The sequence below is a fragment of the Mus caroli genome, unplaced genomic scaffold, assembly GCF_978045245.1.
Source record: "Mus caroli unplaced genomic scaffold, Mus_caroli_1 scaffold_8, whole genome shotgun sequence".
NCBI classification, from domain to species: Eukaryota; Metazoa; Chordata; class Mammalia; order Rodentia; family Muridae; genus Mus; species Mus caroli.
Genome location: NW_028227263.1, coordinates 20670521 through 20692169, shown reverse-complemented (window position 1 = coordinate 20692169; position 21649 = coordinate 20670521). Strand labels below are relative to the sequence as shown.

Here is a 21649-nt window from a genome sequence, read left to right as displayed (position 1 = left end):
TGTGTGTGTGGCCCAGATACCATGAAGATTATTCTGTTATTTTATGAAGAGCTGTGTGGCCAACACACCATTGAACCTAAATTTGAGCCAAGTTTAACTGTTGTGGAAGAACCCTCAGCTTGCTTTGCTATCTGTTTGCTGTCTGTCATCAGCATAGGAAGCCTCATTTTTGAGTTCAAGCTTTTGGGTGAATGGGGTCAAGCCTAGGGGTTTGACTGAATTCAAGATATGGCCAGGTGCAGTTTAATCAACTTAATATTAAGGCCTGACAATGTTGTTTGGTTATTAAAATGAGACCTTGTCCTGTTTAAGGCCATGGTATGGTCTATGATCCTGGCTCCCTTGTAGTTAAGATTTTCCTGGGTCATATGAAGAGAGGCTATTGCCAAAACACCCACAACTTTAAGCTTAGCCCAAGCTATTTGGTCATCATGGAGCTTTCAGGATACCACTGATGTCACTTTACTGACTTTGCCCATCGGTCATCTATCAGGGTACTACTAGATCCAACCTTCCTGGAATACTGTGTGTGGCCTAGGTCACACATGAGGCCAATTTGATGTCTAGATCTGTGGTAATCAAGAAAAGACCAGGGCGCAAAATATTCCTGGGTGCAGCCCCCACACCCTTGATTCCAAAGTATGTCCATGTTATTTGATAGTAAAGTGTAACCCAGGTTATATGATGAAGTCTTAAATTCCCTGGTTTGAGAATGATTCTGGGTTGCTGAAAGAAGGTGTAGCCCCAAATCTTGAAGATAAGTAGGATTTCATATATCAGATCACTAACTCTTATCAGTACAGTGGGTTCATGCTTGTTCGAGAATTTGGTGTTGACAAACTCACACTTGAGGTCAATTTGTCCTGTATCACTTCAAATACAGATATAAGTGGAGGATATGACCCACACATCCTTTGTGGTGGTTTGAATAGGTATGGCCTAAACTCATGTGTTTGAATCTTTGGCCCATAGGGAGTGACACTAATAAGAGGTGTGGCCTTGTTGAAGTAGGTATGGCCTTGTTAGAGGAAGTGTGTTACTGAGGGGGCAGGCTTTGAGGTCTCCTATGCTCAAGCTATGTCTAGTGTAGCACACAGTCTCCTTCTGATGCCTACAGATCAAGATGTGTAGAACACTTAGCTTTGTCTTCAGCACCATGATGGGCTGTGTGCTGCCATACTTTCCACCATGGCAATAATGGACTAAACATCTGAAACTGTAAACCAGCCCCAATTAAATGTTGTCCTTTATAAGAGTTGCCATGATTAGATTGTCAGTTCACAGCAATAAAACCCTAGCTAAGACACTGTTCATGCCAAACTTCACTCAGATTGTGTGATTTTTATTTGTGACCCAGACACCATGAAGGCCAGGGTTTGGGCCTTACTGCTCTGAGAATGTGGTCTATATTGAGTGATGAGAGAGGCTGTAGCTTAAACACACATGAAGTTTGTACCCAGCTTCTTGGAGGTCAAAGAGCCACCAGCTTACAAATAACTTGGCAGTCAGTCATCAGATAGGAAGCTTTTCATGTGGTTGCATGATTTTTGCTGAATAGAGTATAGCTTGGGGAAAATATCTATTGAAGTCAAGATAAGCTCTGTTGCAAACCACTCTTTATATTTAAATATGTCTTTTTCAATTGTTCATAAGTGAGTAATGATTGTTCATGTGAGCTCTTGGCTCTATTAGGACCATGGTGTAGTCCCATCTCTCTTGTAGTGAGTAGTGTTCTGGGACATGACATACTAAAAGAGGGTTCAATCTACAGACTCTTTGAATTAATCTGGCCACAGACTACTTGCTAGTCAGGGCCAGATTAATTAACCAGTCAGCCATTGATATCCCACTACAGCCTTTACTCTGATGTGACTCATCAGACCGCCACCCCTGGGAATTAAAGGTGTCTAAACTTCCTGGAGTAGTGGATTAGGCCTATGTCACCTTTGATATCTTGTGCTCCATGATCTTAGGAAGTCCAGATAAGACATAGAGGATTTCTGGGTGTGGCCCACAAAACCCTAATTCCAAGTTGTACTCATGTTATTTGATGTTCATATGTGTCCTAGACTATCTAAAAGCTACAATGTTTCTTGACAAACCTGATGTGAGAATGTTGCCCATGTTGTAAGAATAGAGGGTGTAGACCAGAAACCTTTGTGATTATGAAGGGGGATGTATCATATTGCCAACTTTTTGTTATTATAGCTTGTTAGAAGGTTTGGTGATAGTATACTCATGTTTGAGGTAAACTTGTCCTGTATCTCCTCAAGTTGACCTGTACAGCCCCACACATCCCTCATTTTTAACTTTCCAGATTATTTGATGGTCAGGTATGGTCTAGATAATATAAAGGCTTAGGTGCAGTATGGTTCCCCTTGGTTAGGATATATCCTTGGTAGGATGAAAAGAGAAAAGAACCCATGCTTCTTTAAGTGTAAATAGGTTCAGGTTACTTGGTGGTCAAGAGATGCCAGATTATTATGGTCTATGATCTGATGTCAAACATCAGTGCATAAATGGTTGTGGGTGAATCCAAGTTTCATATTGAAAAGACGGTGGCCTGAGTCACAAAGGTTTTGTCTAAGAAAATAAATTGAAGATAATGCCTGGCATCAAACCAGGCCATGGTCATGAATATGTCCATTTTTGGGTGGGTCATTAAGGTGAGTTTGGTCCCTTTAAGGCCTGGCTCATTTGTAGTGGAATTATTTTCTGGTTTGGATGGAGAAAGGATGTGGACCACAAAGCCTTGAAGAAAATATGGTCCCTGGCTACTTGGAGGTCAAGGAATTTTCAGATTTCCTTTGAGATCAGTTTGTAGCCTTGCGCATCTATTAAATAATCAGAGTGCTGTCAGTGTCATCTGCTTATAGAATGGAGTGTGCCAATGTCAGGTTAAAAACAAGACCAACTTGGGGTTAGTCCAAGATCCTTGGTAAACAGTGTAGCCTGAGATACATTTAAAACTTCTTTGACCTAAAGAAATCAATCAAGGTCAAGATAAAGACTTGTCTCAGACTATTAAAGGTGAAGCAAAGCACTCTTCTTATCATGGTGTGTCTCTTTCCCTTGGTTACTTAGGTGAGAGCTTGGTCCATCATGGTGATGGGGTCATCCTGGCTCACATGCCTTGAGGATGTTCCCTGGGATAAATGGCGTGTGTGAGCCACACATTTGGTACTCAGGATGTCCACATATATCACTCATCAATCCAGGAATCCATATGAGTCTAAGACTTTCAATGAATGTACTATCATGGGTCACCATTGAGGGCTTGACGGACTGTAAAATATTAAGCAGTATCAAGGCCTAGGGTCAGAACATCTCTAGGTACACTTCCCTGATATGTTAAGGAATGTCTATGTGACTACATAAGTAAAGGAGCCCTTGATTCCATTAAGACCATGGTGTTTGTGGCCCCCTTGTGGTATGAAGATGCCTGGGTTGGATGAAGAGATAGGGTCCTGCCCCTGAGTGCTTAATGTTAAAGGCTTCCGAGTTTAATTCTTTCTCTAGGGGCTTCAGGTCACCACTAGTACCAGTTTATTGTCAGGTAAATTTCTTGTTTAGGTTCATCAGCACTCATACATTGCTTGGTCCATGGCTACTTGTAGGTCAAAATTCTCTTATCTGGTTGGACCAAATTCCATTTAATTTTACTGCTTAAGACATTCTTAGGGTCAGCATTTAGTTTGGCCCCATATCTCTCCTTGGTTTGTCAGGGGCTTCTTTGGTTTTTGGTTTTGGGCCAAGCTTCAGAAAGGTCGGTGGTAGCTCCATTAAACAATTCCACTTTTGGTTTTGCCTGGTGTCTTCTATGATGAGTACTTGCGGGGCCATGGGTGTGTGGGAAGAGGAGGTGTAGGAGAGTGCCTGTGTCCCAACAGAGTTCCTGTGCTCTAGGCAGAAGGATGCAGGAGGACTGCCAGACACTCTCAATGTGGCCCTGGGTAGGCATCTGGCTGTGTTAGTGTTAGGCCACTGACCCCACACGGCAGGTAGTGGACAAGGGGCATGTACCCCAGGTACCAGATTCTCAGTCTCCGGCATCCCATGCTGGATACGGTGGAGAAGCTGAGAACAGAATAGGGGCTCCAGGGTGGCACTGAGCCCCAGAGATAAGGGAAGAGAGCAGAGGGAGAGGGGGCACTACGTGGTTCTCACGCAGGCAAGTCTCCTTAGTCCAGTCCGTGGCTGTAAAGTAGGAAGTCCTCCTGGCAGGAGGTTAGACATGGCTCATTAAGAGAAAGCCTATCTCATCATTCAAGCATGGCAGGCCTTGATGAACAGAGACAGTCTATGGTTTTAGAGCTTTGTTGTAGAAAGGCAGGGGGAAGACAGAAGGTAGAAAGAGAGAGGGAAGAGAGCGAGAGGCCAGCCATGGCCCTGAGGAGAGAAAGGGGGAGGGAGGGGGCAGGAAAGGCTAGAGAGCAAGAGAGGTAAAAGCTTAGAGAGGTGGGAAGGGAAAGAGAGAGAGGAGAGCTAGAGAGTAAGAAAGCTTAAAAGAGTGAGGAGGGGCCAAGCAGCCCCTCTTATAGTGAGCTGCTATCTTGCTGTTGCTAGGTAACTGTGAGGAGTAGTCTAGAATGCCAGGAGCTTGGACATTGTCTACATGACTGCTAGCCTAGCCACATGCCTCTCTCGTGGGGGCTGTGGGGGTGGTGACACGAGCCAGGGGTCCAGGAGACATGATTGAACGCCTTCCATCCCATGTAGGTGGAAATTACCATCCATCGAGTACCACTGGGGTTCAAGACCTCAGCTCGACTGGAGACCTGGCTGTCTGTGGTCTCCATAGCCCATTGCCCCACAAGTACTGGCTCTGATTCTTCAAAATCAGTGTATGGCCTGAATCTGCTTTTCTTCTTGGTTGTAGCCAGGTTCTTCAGAATAAGGATTAAGCCCAGGCCTATAGGTTTTCCTGCTTTTTCCTGGGCCTTTTTGCTTTTAGGGATTGCTTCCAGGCACTTCTCTTCTTGTTGTTAGCCAGGGTAACTTCAGGCTAAGGGCAAGCCTGGTCATTCTCCTTTTCTTGCTTGAGCCTGGGCCTCACTCCTTTGAAAAATTGGTCAAGTCCCAATGATCTTCTTGGTTTGGCCCCAGGCTTTGCAGGTTAAGGGTTAGGTCCAGGCATTCTTTCTTTAGCCTGGGCTCCTTTCATTGGAGGGATTGTCCTGGGCCTACTTCCCTTATTTGTTTAGACCTTAGCTTCTACAATTTGAGGGTTGGGCCCAGCTCCACTTCTATTCTTGGATTGGACCTCGGCTTCATCATGGGGAGTGTTAGGCTCCCACATTCTCCTTCTCTTTCTTCTCCTTGGAGTTTTTTCATTTGAGGGATTGACCTTGGCCCTCTTATCTTCTTTTTTTTTGATTTTTAATATTTTTATTACATATTTTCCTCAATTACATTTCCAATGCTATCCCAAAAGTCCCCCATAGCGCCCCCCACTTCCCTACCCACCCATTCCCATTCTTTTGGCCCTGGCATTCCCCTATATTGGGGCATATAAAGTTTGCAAGTCCAATGGGCCTCTCTTTCCATTGATGGCCGACTAGGCCATCTTTCAATACATATGCAGCTAGAGACAAGAGCTCCGGGGTTCTGGTTAGTACATCATGTTGTTCCAACAATAGGGTTGCAGATCCCTTTAGCTCCTTGGGTACTTTCTCTAGCTTCTCCATTGGGAGCCCTGTGATACATCCAATAGCTGACTGTGAACATCCACTCCTGTGTTTGCTAGGCCCCGGCATCGTCTCACAAGAGACAGCTATATTTGGGTCCTTTCAGCAAAATCTTGCTAGTTTATGCAATGGTGTCAGCGTTTAGAAGCTGATTATGGGATGGATCCCTGGATACGGCAGTCTCTAAATGGTCCATCCTTTCATCACAGCTACGAACTTTGTCTCTGTAACTCCTTCCCTGGGTGTTTTGTTCCCAATTCTAAGAAGGTGCACAGTGTCCACACTTTGGTCTTCATTCTTCTTGAGTTTCATGCGTTTAGCAAATTGTATCTTATATCTTGGGTATCCTAAGTTTTGGGCTAATATCCACTTATCAGTGAATATATATTGTGTGAGTTCTTTCGTGATTGTGTTATTTCACTCAAGATGATGCCCTCCAGGTCCATCCATTTGGCTAGGAATTTCATAAATTCATTCTTTTTAATAGCTGAGTAGTACTCCATTGTGTAAATGTACCATAATTTCTGTATCCATTCCTCTGTTGAGGGACATCTGGGTTCTTTCCAGCTTCTGGCTATTATAAATAGGGCTGCTATGAACATAGTGGAGCATGTGTCCTTTTTACCGGTTGGGACATCTTCTGGATATATGCCCAGGAGAGGTATTGCTGGATCCTCCGGTAGTACTATGTCCAATTTTCTGAGGAACCGCCAGACTGATTTCCAGAGTGGTTGTACAAGCTTGCAATCCCACCAACAATGGAGGAGTGTTCCTCTTTCTCCACATCCTCGCCAGCATCTGCTGTCACCTGAATTTTTGATCTTAGCCATTCGGACTGGTGTGAGGTGGAATCTCAGGGTTGTTTTGATTTGCATTTCCCTGATGATTAAGGATGTTGAACATTTTTTCAGGTGTTTCTCTGCCATTCGGTATTCCTCAGGTGAGAATTCTTTGTTCAGTTCTGAGCCCCATTTTTTAATGGGGTTATTTGACTTTCTGGAGTCCACCTTCTTGAGTTCTTTATATATATTGGATATTAGTCCCTTATCTGATTTAGGATAGGTGAAGATCCTTTCCCAATCTGTTGGTGGTTTTTTTGTCTTATTGATGGTGTCTTTAGCCTTGCAGAAGCTTTGTAGTTTCATGAGGTCCCACTTGTCAATTCTCGATCTTACAGCACAAGCCATTACTGTTCTATTCAGGAATTTTTCCCCTGTGCCCATATCTTCAAGGCTTTTCCCCACTTTCTCCTCTATAAGTTTCAGTGTCTCTGGTTTTATGTGAAGTTCCTTGATCCACTTAGACTTGACCTTAGTACAAGGAGATAGGAATGGATCGATTCGCATTCTTCTACATGTTAACAACCAGTTGTGCCAGCACCATTTGTTGAAAATGCTGTCTTTCTTCCACTGGATGTTTTTAGCTCCCTTGTCGAAGATCAAGTGACCATAGGTGTGTGGGTTCATTTCTGGGTCTTCAATTCTATTCCATTGGTCTATTTGTCTGTCACTATACCAGTACCATGCAGTTTTTATCACAATTGCTCTGTAGTAGAGCTTTAGGTCCGGCATGGTGATTCCACCAGAGGTTCTTTTATCCTTGAGAAGAGTTTTTGCTATCCTAGGTTTTTTGTTATTCCAGATGAATTTGCAGATTGCACTTTCTAATTCGTTGAAGAATTGATTTGGAATTTTGATGGGGATTGCATTGAATCTGTAGATTGCTTTTGGCAAGATAGCCATTTTTACAATGTTGATCCTGCCAATCCATGAGCATGGGAGATCTTTCCATCTTCTGAGATCTTCTAGAATTTCTTTCTTCAGAGACTTGAAGTTTTTATTATACAGATCTTTCACTTCCTTAGTTAGAGTCACGCCAAGATATTTTATATTATTTGTGACTAATGAGAAGGGTGTTGTTTCCCTAATTTCTTTCTCAGCCTGTTTATTCTTTGTGTAGAGAAAGGCCATTGATTTGTTTGAGTTAATTTTATATCCAGCTACTTCACCGAAGCTGTTTATCAGGCTTAGGAGTTCTCTGGTGGAATTTTTAGGGTCACTTATATATACTATCATATCATCTGCAAAAAGTGATATTTTGACTTCATCTTTTCCAATTTGTATCCCTTTGATCTCCTTTTGTTGTCGAATTGCTCTGGCTAGGACTTCAAGTACAATGTTGAATAGGTATGGAGAAAGTGGACAGCCTTGTCTAGTCCCTGATTTTAGAGGGATTGCTTCAAGCTTCTCACCATTTACTTTGATGTTGGCTACTGGTTTGCTGTAGATTGCTTTTATCATGTTTAGGTATGGGCCTTGAATTCCTGATCTTTCCAAGACTTTTATCATGAATGGGTGTTGGATCTTGTCAAAGGCTTTTTCCGCATCTAACGAGATGACCATGTGGTTTTTGTCTTTGAGTTTGTTTATATACTGGATTACGTTGATGGATTTCCGTATATTGAACCATCCCTGCATCCCTGGGATGAAACCTACTTGGTCAGGATGGATGATTGTTTTGATGTGTTCTTGGATTCGGTTAGCAAGAACTTTATTGAGGATTTTTGCATCAATATTCATAAGGGATATTGGTCTGAAGTTTTCTATCTTTGTTGGGTCTTTTTGTGGTTTAGGTATCAGAGTAATTGTGGCTTCATAGAATGAGTTGGGTAGAGTACCTTCTGTTTCTATTTTGTGGAATAGTTTGTGAAGAACTGGGATTAGATCTTCTTTGAAGGTCTGATAGAACTCTGCACTAAACCCATCTGGTCCTGGGCTTTTTTTAGTTGGGAGACTATTAATGACTGCTTCTATTTCTTTGGGGGATATAGGGCTGTTTAGATCATTAACCTGATCTTGATTCAACTTTGGTACCTGGTATCTGTCTAGGAACTTCTCCATTTCATCCAGGTTCTCCAGTTTTGTTGAGTATAGCCTTTGGTAGAAGGATCTGATGGTGTTTTGGATGTCTTCAGGATCTGTTGTTATGTCTCCTTTTTCATTTCTGATTTTGTTAATTAGGATGCTTTCCCTGTGCCCTCTAGTGAGTCTGGCTAAGGGTTTATCTATCTTGTTGATTTTCTCAAAGAACCAGCTCCTTGATTGGTTGATTCTTTGAATAGTTTTTCTTGTTTCCACTTGGTTGATTTCACCCCTGAGTTTGATTATTTCCTGCCATCTACTCCTCTTGGGTGAATTTGCTTCCTTTTGTTCTAGTGCTTTTAGGTGTGTTGTCAAGCTGCTAATGTGTGCTCTCTCTAGTTTCCTTTTGGAGGCACTCAGAGCTATGAGTTTTCCTCTTAGAAATGCTTTCATTGCGTCCCATAAGTTTGGGTATGTTGTGGCTTCATTTTCATTGAACTCTAAAAAGTCCTTAATTTCTTTCTTTATTCCTTCCTTGACCAAGGTATCATTGAGAAGAGTGTTGTTCAGTTTCCACGTGAAGGTTGGCTTTCTATTATTTATTTTGTTATTGAAGATCAGCCTTAGTCCATGGTGATCTGATAGGATGCATGGGACAATTTCAATATTTTTGTATCTGTTGAGGCCTGTTTTGTGACCAATTATGTGGTCAATTTTGGAGAAGGTACCATGAGGTGCTGAGAAGAAGGTATATCCTTTTGTTTTAGGATAGAATGTTCTGTAGATATCTGCCAGATCCATTTGATTCATAATTTCTCTTAGTTTCTCTGTGTCCCTGTTTAGTTTCTGTTTCCATGATCTGTCCATTGGTGAAAGTGGTGTGTTGAAGTCTCCCACTATTATTGTATGAGGTGCAATGTGTGCTTTGAGATTTACTAAAGTTTCTTTAATGAATGTGGCTGCCTTTGTATTTGGAGCATAGATATTCAGGATTGATAGTTCCTCTTGGAGGATTTTACCTTTGATGAGTATGAAGTGTCCCTCCCTGTCTTTTTTAATGACTTTGGGTTGGAAGTCAATCTTATCAGATATTAGAATGGCTACTCCAGCTTGTTTCTTCATGCCATTTGCTTGGTTCGGGCCTGCTTTATTTAGCATCAGTATTGACACAGGCCAGTTTCTATTCAGGGTTGGCTAGGACACACTTCTAGTCTTAGTTTGGGCCCAGGCTTCCTTGGGTGTGGGTTAAAGCTAATTTATCTTTAGAGATTTTTCCGAGGTTCATCAAGTTTAGTCTTAAACCTGAGCACATTCCTCTTTTGGCGTCTTTGGGTTCATGGGTAAACCTAGTGTAGTTTCGCTTCAGGTTGTGGGCACAGCTAGGTTTGGTCTGGGCTACATTTTAGAGGGTAGAGGTCAATACTTATTGTCCTTCGCTTAAATCTTAAACATACTCAGACTATTGCTCTGTCCAGGATACAGTGCATAAACACAGACAGTTAAGCACACAGCACAAATGACATAAATTATACCTGACACAAATAGAAAGAATAAATAGGTATGGGAGAAGAGAAAAGGGTAGTTGGAAAAGTCTGTCTGTTGTATAGCTGAGTGTAGCTGTGTTAAAGAGGACCCATGAGCTAATGGGCAAAGATGGCTGCTTCTAAGTCAAGACACAAAAAAAGTTCCAAGCAAGGGACCACAGAGCATTTCCTTCCTTTTGTAGTCTAATTCTATGAAGAAATAGCACAGGTGATTACTGGAAGCACAGCATCCGATGCTCCATGTGTCTAGGGCACTGGTTCTAAACTGCCCTAAGGCTGTGACCCACCCTTTAGTGCATTTTCTCATGTTGTGGTGACCCCCCAGCCATAAAATTATTTTCATTGCTAACTCATAACTGTAATTTTGCTACTGTTAGGAATCATAATGTAAATATTTGAAATGCAGGATGTCTGATATACAACCTCTGAGAATGGGTCATTCAATTTCCCAAGGGGTCATGACCCACAGGTTGAGAACCATTTGTCTAGAGGATGTCTTGATAAGGCAGAGGCAGGTTGTGTACATCCTTTCATGTCATTTTTTTCCAATGGAAGAATATAGGCATCTTCCTCTACAAAATGCATGGCCTTGAACTGTGAGGATGTGCCTCTGGTCCATGTTGCTTCATCTTTCCTCAAGTTGTCACCATTTTGTAGTTTAAAACAAAACAAAACAAAACAAAAACCTGCAGCAACCTCAGACACTGAGTTGTGCCTTAGTGATACTTGTAGGAAAGAGCCCTGCCTAGTGCATTCACTCATGTGAGACTGGGTCTTCACACAGAGAATTTCTGCACTGACTCACCTGAAGTGGATTCCTGCTCACCTTATTCTGGTTTTGAATCACAGTCCACTAAAATGCACTGTGACACCAGCAGGTCAGTGCCACACCCCTAAACACAACATAACGCTTTATGGGAACAGAGGGCAGGCCTTGCTCTATTCAGGGACTCTCAAAACACTGTACAGACATTCAGATGTCTTTTAAACTGGTCCTTAGAACAAGTATCTGAAGGTTTCTCTTACGGTCCTTTTATTTTAGGATCAACCTCCCATCCAGTCATCCTTCTCCTGCCAGAGAACATCATCCCTAGGAAGACGAAGATCTGTAGGGATAGGACATACTCAGCCTAAATGTACAAAATCCATACCCTGGTCTATCATTTCTGTTGCTTGTTTTATCAGTAAGATGCTCTTGTCATGAGACTTGCAGTGCACCATTTATAGCACTGGGGTTTGAATGAGAGAGTTGATTGAAATTTTTGGCCTCCAACCTGTACCTTTCTCATCATTAAACCAGTGAGATTGCCCAGAGACCAAAAATCTATGAAGCTTTTCCTACCTGGCCCTGCAATGCAGGAAATGGTTTCTGCGACTGTCACTCACTGTAGAGTAGCATAAAAGAGGAAATTCATCTTGTCCCATTTTGGAAACTGAAGTCCTGGGACAGGGGCTGAACAGGGACTTTGTTGTCACCTTTTCTAATAAAAAGAGGTGATTAGTAGAAGACAGCTGTTGTATATACCACACACTTTTACATGCAGACATGAAATCATCCACAGGTATAAGAACACACATTCATTAAATAAAAGTATCCACATGAAAGTAAATGAAAGAGTATAGTAACACTGGTTTCTGAGACACACATAGCACTGGCCATGCAAAGAAGGCCTTAGCTGCCTAAAACTGGTTGTTGCCAGGAAGAGAAGCCCAAGAATGTCTTAATGAAGCACTACCTGCTTACCTTGTATAACATGTGATCCCTGAATGAATGTCACTGAAGGGTAGTATAGAGAGATGATCTTCAACCTTCGGGAGTTCCACACCTTGATCTTATAGCAGGTAGTAACTGATCAGGTTCCATTATGGCCTCTCTTCTGGGTATGGATGAAGAGTCCTCTCCCTCAAACTTGATTTAGCATGTCATTCTGCGGACATCTATGCATTCCCTGGGATCTTGACATATTACCATAATCATGTCTGATTTGGTCACAGATCTATCAAGAACCTCTGTAAGCAGCAGTCACCCCCATTTAGGTCACCTTACCAATAGGGGCCTAGATGTGGTCTTTTAGCCACATCTCCAACCCACAAAACAGCCCTCTTGCCAACACCTTATGCTCCCAGCCTACCCCATTAGATACTGTGCTGCCCACACACCAAGGCTTTACCATGGCAATGACTCCTAATATTAGGTCACAGTGGGCTGACCTCACTTCATTCTGACATTATAGTTTCCAGAGGTTCCATCTTCTCTCGGCAGGGTGTCTTTTCCCTCAAGCTACCTGCCTTGGACACTATGGATTGCCAGAGCTGACACTTGTTTCTCCACTGGGACACAACAGAGCTTCATCCTCCACCAGTCCAGAGCCTGGAGTCTTTTCAGGTTATACAGGTTGGGTGTGGTCAACCTGTAGCCCCTTTCTCTGCTGAAGTGTGGGTATCATCTCCCTGTGTCCTTGAATGCCTGTTTTCTCTGTACACATCCTTCTGATACCTGCTACAATCATCTCTGCTTACCATAGGCACTCTCCTTTTTGATAAAAGGAACTTCAGGGGCATCACTGTGACTTACAGACTCTAAGACTCTGTATATCACACTGGGTTTAAATTAGACCATCATCCCAGGATGGTGGGATCCTGACAAACCACCACACATCCCCAGCCTACACACCGACTCAATTGCTCCTACTCTGTATTTCTGATAACACCTGTAGACCCTGTGCTCCCTCAAGCCTAGGCCACCACCTTCACCATGGTGATGACCCATCCTGTGATGTCACAGAATCCTGACCTCACCTCACTCAGTATTTTTAAAGGTGTCCCATCACTTCCTTTCCCTCCCTACATTGTCCTTTTCATTTCCAATGTCCTTGGAGAACCTTTTGGGTATGGCCTGAGTCCTGTTCAGATATACTTAACTGAAAACTACCTCACACTCCTCTTCTTCTCACTGTAGCCCCTTGAGATCTTAGAGCAAAAAGACAGAAAGTGATGCTCCTTCCTCAGCTCCAGTGTAAGTCTACACACTGCCCAGTTACTTCAGGGGCTGACCTGGCCAGCAAGGATGCCTTACTGCCATTTAGCCTTGAGGATGCCATCCACTGCGTCTGGAATTGGAGTACAGAAGACACTGCAGAGATATAAAAATTCCTAGCTTAGCCCAACAGACACCTAAAGTTCAAGCCCCAGCCCCTCAAAAACATATATTAGTACACACATAATATATGGATGAAGTGTGGATAAAACTTAAATAACCATTGAGCTCTATGCATTGGGAGACCAGCATAGAATCATGGGCAACTTCTATCTTCCAAAGTCTTTTCTCAGCTTTCCAAGTGCGTATATGTAGAACATGAGAAAGAACTATTTCCCTCACTGTTCTGAGGCCAATGTCCCTGCAATGTGGGAGGTTATATATTGGTGTTTTAGTTTCATTAGGAATAGTGTGATAACTCACTTAGTCTGTCTCAGAAAATATTGAGGTCATGGAAAGGAAAACATAGGACATCAATGAATAACATGTTCATATATCTTTACACATATGGACGTGAACCAGAAGACAATAGCACATACATGAATACCCATACAAATTATACCAAAATGAAAATGTTTATGAAGTAATTATAGAATTAGAGGACAATGCTGTGATGGCATTTGCTGTGACAGTGACAATGATAGTTGTAACTGTATAATGGGAGATGTCTGAGTTAAAATGGAAAGATTGTTATTGCTAGGGACTGAGGTCCTTGGGAAAGCCCAGGAATCAGGACCCAGAATGCACTGCCCAGCTGCCTTGGCCACATTATAAGTGATGGTCAGATGTGGGCAGATAGGCAGCCTTGCTGCTTCCTTCCCTGCCTGGAGTTTGTATTCCTGGTCCAGGTATACCCGGTGTATACCAAGCTCATATTCTCTCTCTCTCTCTCTCTCTCTCTCTCTCTCTCTCTCTCTCTCTCTCTCTCTCTCTCTCTCTCTCTCTCTCTCTCTCTCTCTCTCTCCTCTCAAGCAGAGTTTCCTCTAACTTTGTTCTTAAGTGGCAGGTCACCCAGCTATCAGCCTTCTTATCCATGCTACTTGCAGCTCTTCTTAGGATGAGCTGCCCTAGATCAGGGACACTTTGTGTGCCTCATGATGTCTCAGTTTTCCCATGTAAAGTCTGACCAAGAAGTGCTGAATGTCAGTCATTCAGGTCATGACTTTCAGGCAGTGTCCAATCCACAATAAAGCTTAAAGCTACTGGGAAATGCTGTCTTGTTTTGAATCCCAGCCCTCCGCAGCAGGGTCTGAGTTGCTCTCACACAAAAGCACCACAGTTACTATGTCAGGAATCCACCACATAGGATCACAGAGTCCTCACCTAACTTTATCCTGAGACTCTCAATGAGTGTCCAGACCCTCAGTTGTCTCCAGTCAGGTCCATCCTTCTCTGCCTACCGCTTGGCAAGCATCCCCCTAAGCATTCTGTTTTTAGCACATAACCGGAGGTTTTTCTCAGAGACACTTTCCTGGGAACCAGCTCACATCCAGTTGCTACCAGCCCACCATCTTCCCATAAGTACCTCAGCCTTGAAAGGAGAAAGGCATGTGACAGTGCTGTTCTTAGAGCACAAATGTCTGAGCTTCACACTCTGCCTTATCATGACAGATGCTTTATAGCCAGTGTGGTTCTATTGGTGTCAGCAGGGTGCTACCTTCTTCCCTCTGAGGTCCAGATATGGATGTGATGAAAACCTTACTTTCCATCCTTTCCCCTCTGTACCATTAATCTCATAGCCTTGAGTTGGGTTGTGGGTTCATAGTAGAGAACTTCTTGGCATGACAGATGTCCTAGGTTTTAAAGTGACCAACACAAAAATATGGAGATTACTAGTAAAACAGTCCTTAATAAAAATTAATCAATAAACATATAAATAAATGAATAATAACATAAGGTATGGATGCAACCTAAGAGAATCCAGCTGTGCTATGCAGATGCATGCGGGAGGAGCTGCCCTTCCCTGCCCTGTCCTCTGCTGTGCTTGGCCCTTAAAGAACAGGGAGTGAATGAAGGACTCTGCTGTGCTAAAATACACCCTCTGACCCCATGGGTTAGCAAGTCATGAAGTGCTTTTCTTATCCCTGTGCTGACCTGGGACTCTGTCAAGGACATGTTTCACCTGTGCTGAAGCTGCATTCTCTCTACCAGCAGTTTCCTACTTTGTTTGTCATGAAGGGATGGTGGAGCTGCAACATAGCTGATTGAAGCCACAGAGAATGGAGATTGCTGTGCACACCATTAATGTTACTATGGCCCCAAGTGACTTGCTACTCAAGGAGCTAGAAGGCAACACTTGGTGGTACTGTGCAGCCTGCAGACTGATGTCAGTCTTCACCAAAGCAACTTCCAAGGTAAGATGAATCCAAGCTTTTTAGTGAGACAGAACATCATTGAACCCACCATGCCTTCCAGTATCAATGGCTCAGGTTACAGCACACAATGTCCTGAATTCAATATTGACTTTAGCTGCTCTATGATAAGGTTCAAGTCAAGGTATCACTAAGGCTCTGATGTTTCTGGCTCCTTTGAGTTGAGAATATGGTTTCAGCTCAGACCCAGTAGAGTGCACACACTCTTCTGAATGTTAAGGTGATCTCAGAATGTTGGTGGGTCACTCACTTCTTCATGAAATGTCAGGATGTAACCTGATATCAGTGTCAGACATCTAGTCATTGTTGGGTTCCATCTTCTTGGAGTATACATGTCCAGTAGATCACAGTTAAAAACAATTTGTGGTCTTCATTTATTGAAGTCAAGATATGACCTGGGCATGGATGAGTTCAAGGTGCAGCCTATACACCCAGGATATCAGGTTGTGCCCAGGTTATTTAATGGTTAGCCAGGATATCAGTAAGACCATAGTAGGGTCCTAACTCCCTTAATGTAGTAATGTGGTCTTGGATGGATGGGAAAAGTTGCTGTTCCACACATTGAAACTGAGGTTTGCCTAAGATTCTTACTTGATAGTCAAGGAATAGACCAGTTTGTATTTATTTCAGGATGTGGATTTTGCCCTGAAGTCTGTCATCAGCACTGGAATACTTGACTTGTTGTAAGTCAAGATTGTACATGTATAGGGTTTAACCTACATATGATCCAGGGTTTATTCAAGTTAGACAGGAGTTGGACTCAGAAAAGTATCTTGTATGACCAACAAACCCTGCATAGGTTATGTGGTGGCTATGTGTGTTTGAACCCTCTTTCAGCTACAGTATGAGATTCATATTCCATTTAGATGAAGATATTGTCTGGGTTCATATGAGGCCCTAGTCACCATAGAACCGTTGAAGCTAAGGTCATCCAAGGCTACTTGATGGTCATGGAGTGGTTTGAATATTACTTACTGTCTGTCACACACCCTTCAAGTCAGGATGAGCCCAGCCTCTTTGTTAATTCCAGGATGGTGATTTCTCTGGTTTCTTTGTGATCAGAATTCAGGCAAGGCCCCCTAGAAATTTAGGGAATGGCCCAGGCTTTTTAGCATTCCTGGTATGGTCCCAGATCAGCCCCAGTCTCTTTTCTTCAGTGGAGATGTATGTGATACAATGGTTACTTTTCAGTTGCTTTGGCAAAATACCATGACCAAGATAACCAATAAAAGTGTTTGAGGTTTCAGTTTCAGAGGGATAGAATCCGGGATGATGGAGCAAAAGAATGGGTAAGAACACTGTGGCCCACAATCATGAGGCACAGAGAGAGCACACTGACACTGGAACGGTGTGGATCCTCTGAAACCCCAAAGCTCATCCCCAGTGACACACCTCCTCCAGCACAGTCACACCTCTTATCCCTTTCTGAACAGCTCCACCAACTGGAGGCCAAGAATTCAAATGTAAGAACCTATGGAGGCCATGCTTGTTCAATGCCCTGGTCTCAAGAGGCTCATGGTCATATCGTGATGCAAAATGCATCTAGTTTCCCTTCAAATTTACCATAGTCTTTCAGTCTCAACATATTTTAAAGCCTCAAGTTCAAAGTCTCTTAATTATATACTTCCAACATATAGTAGCAAAGAATATATATAACTACTTCAAATGGGGGAGATCAGAGTAAGGAAATGCTGGTCCAAAGAAAGACAAGCTGCAAACCCTGTAGCCTCACATCAACTGTCAGAGAGCTTAGCTGGCTCCAATCCTCACCCTGCACTCCCATCCCCATACCTTGTGTAGGGCACATGGACCTACCTCACTAGGAGAGTCAGAACTCAGAACCACAGCTCCACTTTGATATCTGCAGCATACATTTCTATCATGAGCTAGTTCCACCCCATCATGTGCATCTTTTCTTGGCAGATATCCCATAACTCTGACATGTTCAGCATCTTGGGGTCTCCAAACAATCCAGGATTCACCTTCACAGCTTTACCCAATGGCCTCTCTCTGGGCCTTTATGCAAGGCCAGAAACACATTGCCTGGCCTTCAGTGGCTCTCCTTAACCATGGAGGAAAATTCCACAGCTCCTTCACTAATGTATCCTTCATGACTGTGAAGTCAGAACTACATGAACAACACTCTCATGCTTGGCTGCCCCCTTGGGATGAAGCCTGACCTCTTGAATTACATCTCATCATCTTTCATTGCTGCCTCGTTTTAGGAGCAGAACTAACCTGCCTCGAGCCTTTTCCTTTCACAGCACAGAAGCTTAGCAGGGTTGGTCTTGCCCTGAGGACATCCCTTCCCTTATTTCTTTTTTTAGATCAGGCCTCTCCCTACTCTCCTTCTCTCTTTCAGAACAAGCCTTGGCTCCATCCAACATTTCCTGTCCTTTTCTCTTCAAACCCTATATTTTTTACATTTCCCTTTTGCCCCACTTGCTCTTGTTCATTGGAGACATGCCTAAGAGGGATCACTAATAACCATGTGACAGCGTCGATATTAGGCTGTCTTGAAATCTCCACCAAAAAAATTAGTCCATTACTTTTTAATTGAGCCTCAGGCAGATTCATAGAGCAATGGCAAAATACCACAAGAGCAATCTCTAGCCCTGTTGCTAATTTTTCTCCCCTATGAAACCTCTACAGTCTGTATAGCTCTCAGCACTACTGTCTTCCAAAGTCCTACTAGGAAAGGGGTATGGTAGGAATAAAAATTCAACAGGACAGTAGGTCCTGACCCTGTAACCATTAGACATGTGTCTGAGTTACTTTCCTGTTGCTATAATAAAACACTTGACAGGAGCAACTTAGAGGGAAAAATGTTTATTTTAGCTTACAGTTTCTGAAGAATATAGTCCATCATGGGGGAAAGCTGTGGCAGCAGAAACATCAGACCAGCCTGTCACACTGCATCAGTAGTCCAAGAACAGAGGTGGGCCCAGGCCATAAAACCCCAAAGCCCACCACTAGGGTCTTACTTCCTTTAGCAAAGCCCCAGCACCTGAAAGCTGGGGAACAAATGTTTAAACACACAAGTCAATGGGACATTTCACCTTCAAACCACAGCAGCATAGCTTGAGGCTGACTTTTAACCAGTGAAATTCCAGGTCTGCCAGGTCCAACTCATAAAACTCACGTATATATAGTTAGTAAGCCACAGCTAGAAGGAAATCACAGACCTGAATCACCATGTGGAGAAGCACTCATGAACAGTGCCGATTTTGAACTCCACACAAGGAGAAATAAACATATATGATATTTAAGGCATTGTGAGTGTTTGCTCTATTTGTTAGAACTTCACCTTGACTGTAGCAATAGGTGTCAGACACTGGACACTGGTCTAGAAGTTTGAGTGTGGGTGTATTTAGCTAGTTTAGTATCCTGAGCAAAAGAGATGTCTCTCACTCCTTTTACGACTCAGGAGCTAAGCCCCACTTAGGATGTCGTCACCTCTTTCTGGGCTCTGCTAATCCACCTGGGTGCCTGCTCATTTCCAAAGTTCTCAGCTCTGTGCTCCACTGCCCCGTGGAGTGGACTTCCCTGCCCCGTGGAGATCAGCTGTTTGGTCCCAGTTGCCTGTGCAGCTCAATCTCTTGCATGACAATTTTCCATACTCTCTTTTATTTCTTGGGTTCTCAATCCTTTCATAAAAAATTCATGCTGGATGGAGGGTTTTACATACCAAACAGGCCAGAGATTTAGGGGGTCAGCTTAGTGATTCAAGATGTTCCACTGCTTTTATTTTTTTTTCACTACAATCACTCTGAAAGAAATCCCTATTGCTTGATATTAACAAATGTAGCTATTGAAGCAGACACACATATCCAAAAACACCAGGAGAATTAATTACCTACAGTTTAGATCCGTCTCATTCTTTCTCTTCCTGGGCAATGCTGTGAAGTTGAATGATCTCCACTCGGCTTCTGTGCCTCAAGACTTATATTGTGCAGCAGGACCAACCATGCAGTAAGATAACAAGAAAATGCCATGCTGGCATCCTCTAGGCACAGCCCCTCTGGCTGGATAAATCAGGGAGTAAAAATTGTCCTCTAATTTTACTACATCAAGTCTAAGGAGACTCCTGCAGGCATGGGCCCTAATAGTCAGAAAAACATCATCTCAACATGGGCAGAACCCCTGCCTTACAGAAGAACTTCCTGGCTTCCGCCAGGAAAGTAGTCTGAAATTATGATAACACTCACTATAATTTTGTGTGCTTGCTACATGGCAATCACTGCTATTAGCACTGTGTGGCACTGTCAGTATGTCAATTCTATTGATGCCCGATGGTCTCGTCATCTTTATATGATGGAGGAAAAGGCTGAAGAGTAGGGTGCTGAAGTGACTTTCTCTAGGAAGGGCTGGGATAAAGAATGAAACCTTTATTCAGAGTAATAGACATTGTTAAAGGGGCAAAGAGCAAAGGGTTAAGAGAGAAAATGTCCCAAATGTAACTCAAAGCCTGTGGTGAGTAAATTGGGTTTGTTTGTTTGTTTGTTTGTTTGACTTCAGGGGTACTATGGATCAAACTCATCACTCTACTGACACTCGGTAAGCAAGTGGTCAAGGATGTATTACTGGGATACAAGCCCAGCGCATGGGATTTTGAAATGGCTTTATCATGTGACCCAGGCTGTCCTCAAGTCTATGAAACCTCTTGAGTACTAGAATCCCACCTATACACCATCAGCTCTGTAGGCAAGTTGGTCTAACACAGAGAAAAGTGTCATGTTTCTCCTTAAAATAGCATTTTCCTTTTCTCAGTGTGGTGAACCATTAGTCTACAATGTTGTATATGGGTCCTTCCTTCACAATGACACTGAGCTTGGTCAAATGACATCTTATGACCAATAAGATAAGCTTGCACAGTGTGGATTGTCTTATCCTGCTGCTCTCAAGTAACCCATGACTGTCACATTCATAAGTCAAGACAAGCTTGTTAGAAAATGAGATATGGGAAATCATAACCCAGATCAGTTTGAGCCAGCCCCAGACCGTGTGACTAGAGTGTCAAGCCAGCCCAGGCCTAAAGAACCATCACACCAATCCATAAGTCAAGAAAAAATACATACTGTTGAAATCCACCTAACCTTTAGAGTCTTTTATTAAGCAGAAAAAATCTAGTATAGAATCAAGTCAACTCCAGCCATGTCTTCTGTATCCCAGTGTCTGAAAATAAGGCAAAAAGAGTATATGTTAATGATGTTCCCTGGAAATAATATTTGCTTAATAATAACAATTCTTTGACTAGTTTTCTGTTGGTTAAAACATAATCATAGAGTTGTCAAGGTGTTAGTAACTGCCCTTGCTCTAAGAAGGCATGCATACGGAAGAGCAGAATGGGTGCTCTGACATTTGTAATTATGGGTGCTGGGAGATGCCCAATGCCAACTGTATATGTGCCATGCCCATGGATGGGGGAATTGTTCACCACTAATAACCAAAGGTGAATGATAGCCACATGCAAGGGAAGAATCAAGGTGCAGAAGCCAGAGGCCTAAGAGAGTCTGTGGATGGATGGTCTGACTCAAAAGCTGTATGTCCAAAACTGAAGAAGATGGACAAACAGACAGACAGGATTGGGGTAACAGCAGGCAGGTAAACAAATGACAGTGGCTTATAATCAGTCCATAGCAGCCACAGGATTTGTCAGCTTTCCCTCTAGCCAAAACACCCTGGACTTCCACCAGACCTGCCAGGCACCACAAGGATGGCTGTCCAGTTCACACCAGAGCTGTCCACCAGCACACTTGCTTAGGTTTGCAAATGTGTGAGAAATGAACACCTTTCCAGGTCTTCTGGAAACTCTTATCCTTTGGATACTTCATATATTTCTTTTTCAACATGGAAAAGCTACTGATATCTGAACTCTGAAGTCCAGATCTGTGGAGACTGAAGGATAAATGCTGGATCCATAGACTCTAAAGGCTGGATCTATGGAATCTGAAGGCTGAAGTCTCTGTTCCTTTGCTTCTGATGTTTTAGGGTTCCTACTCTTCTTGCCCATGTCTTAAACACTTGCTCATCCTTCCAGACTCAATTCATGCCCCACCCCTCTGAGTTTTTAACTCCCTTCTCTTTCAACTCCAGGCACTTAGAGAATCTTTAATCTCATTGGGCAGAGGGTAAGTGCTAGAGACAG

The 21649-nt window shown here is 43.0% G+C and overlaps 1 long non-coding RNA gene across 2 annotated transcripts in view; it reads left to right on the top strand.

Moving 5' to 3' along the window:
* Positions 1–12348: 12348 nt before the first annotated feature.
* Positions 12349–21649, top strand: part of LOC110299322 (uncharacterized) — a 29079-nt gene continuing 19778 nt past the window's right edge. For both annotated transcript variants that reach the window (XR_002378445.2, XR_002378446.2), the window contains exons 1-2: positions 12349–12478; positions 15281–15483. This is a non-coding gene — a long non-coding RNA (uncharacterized LOC110299322). The remainder of the gene's footprint in view (positions 12479–15280; positions 15484–21649) is intronic.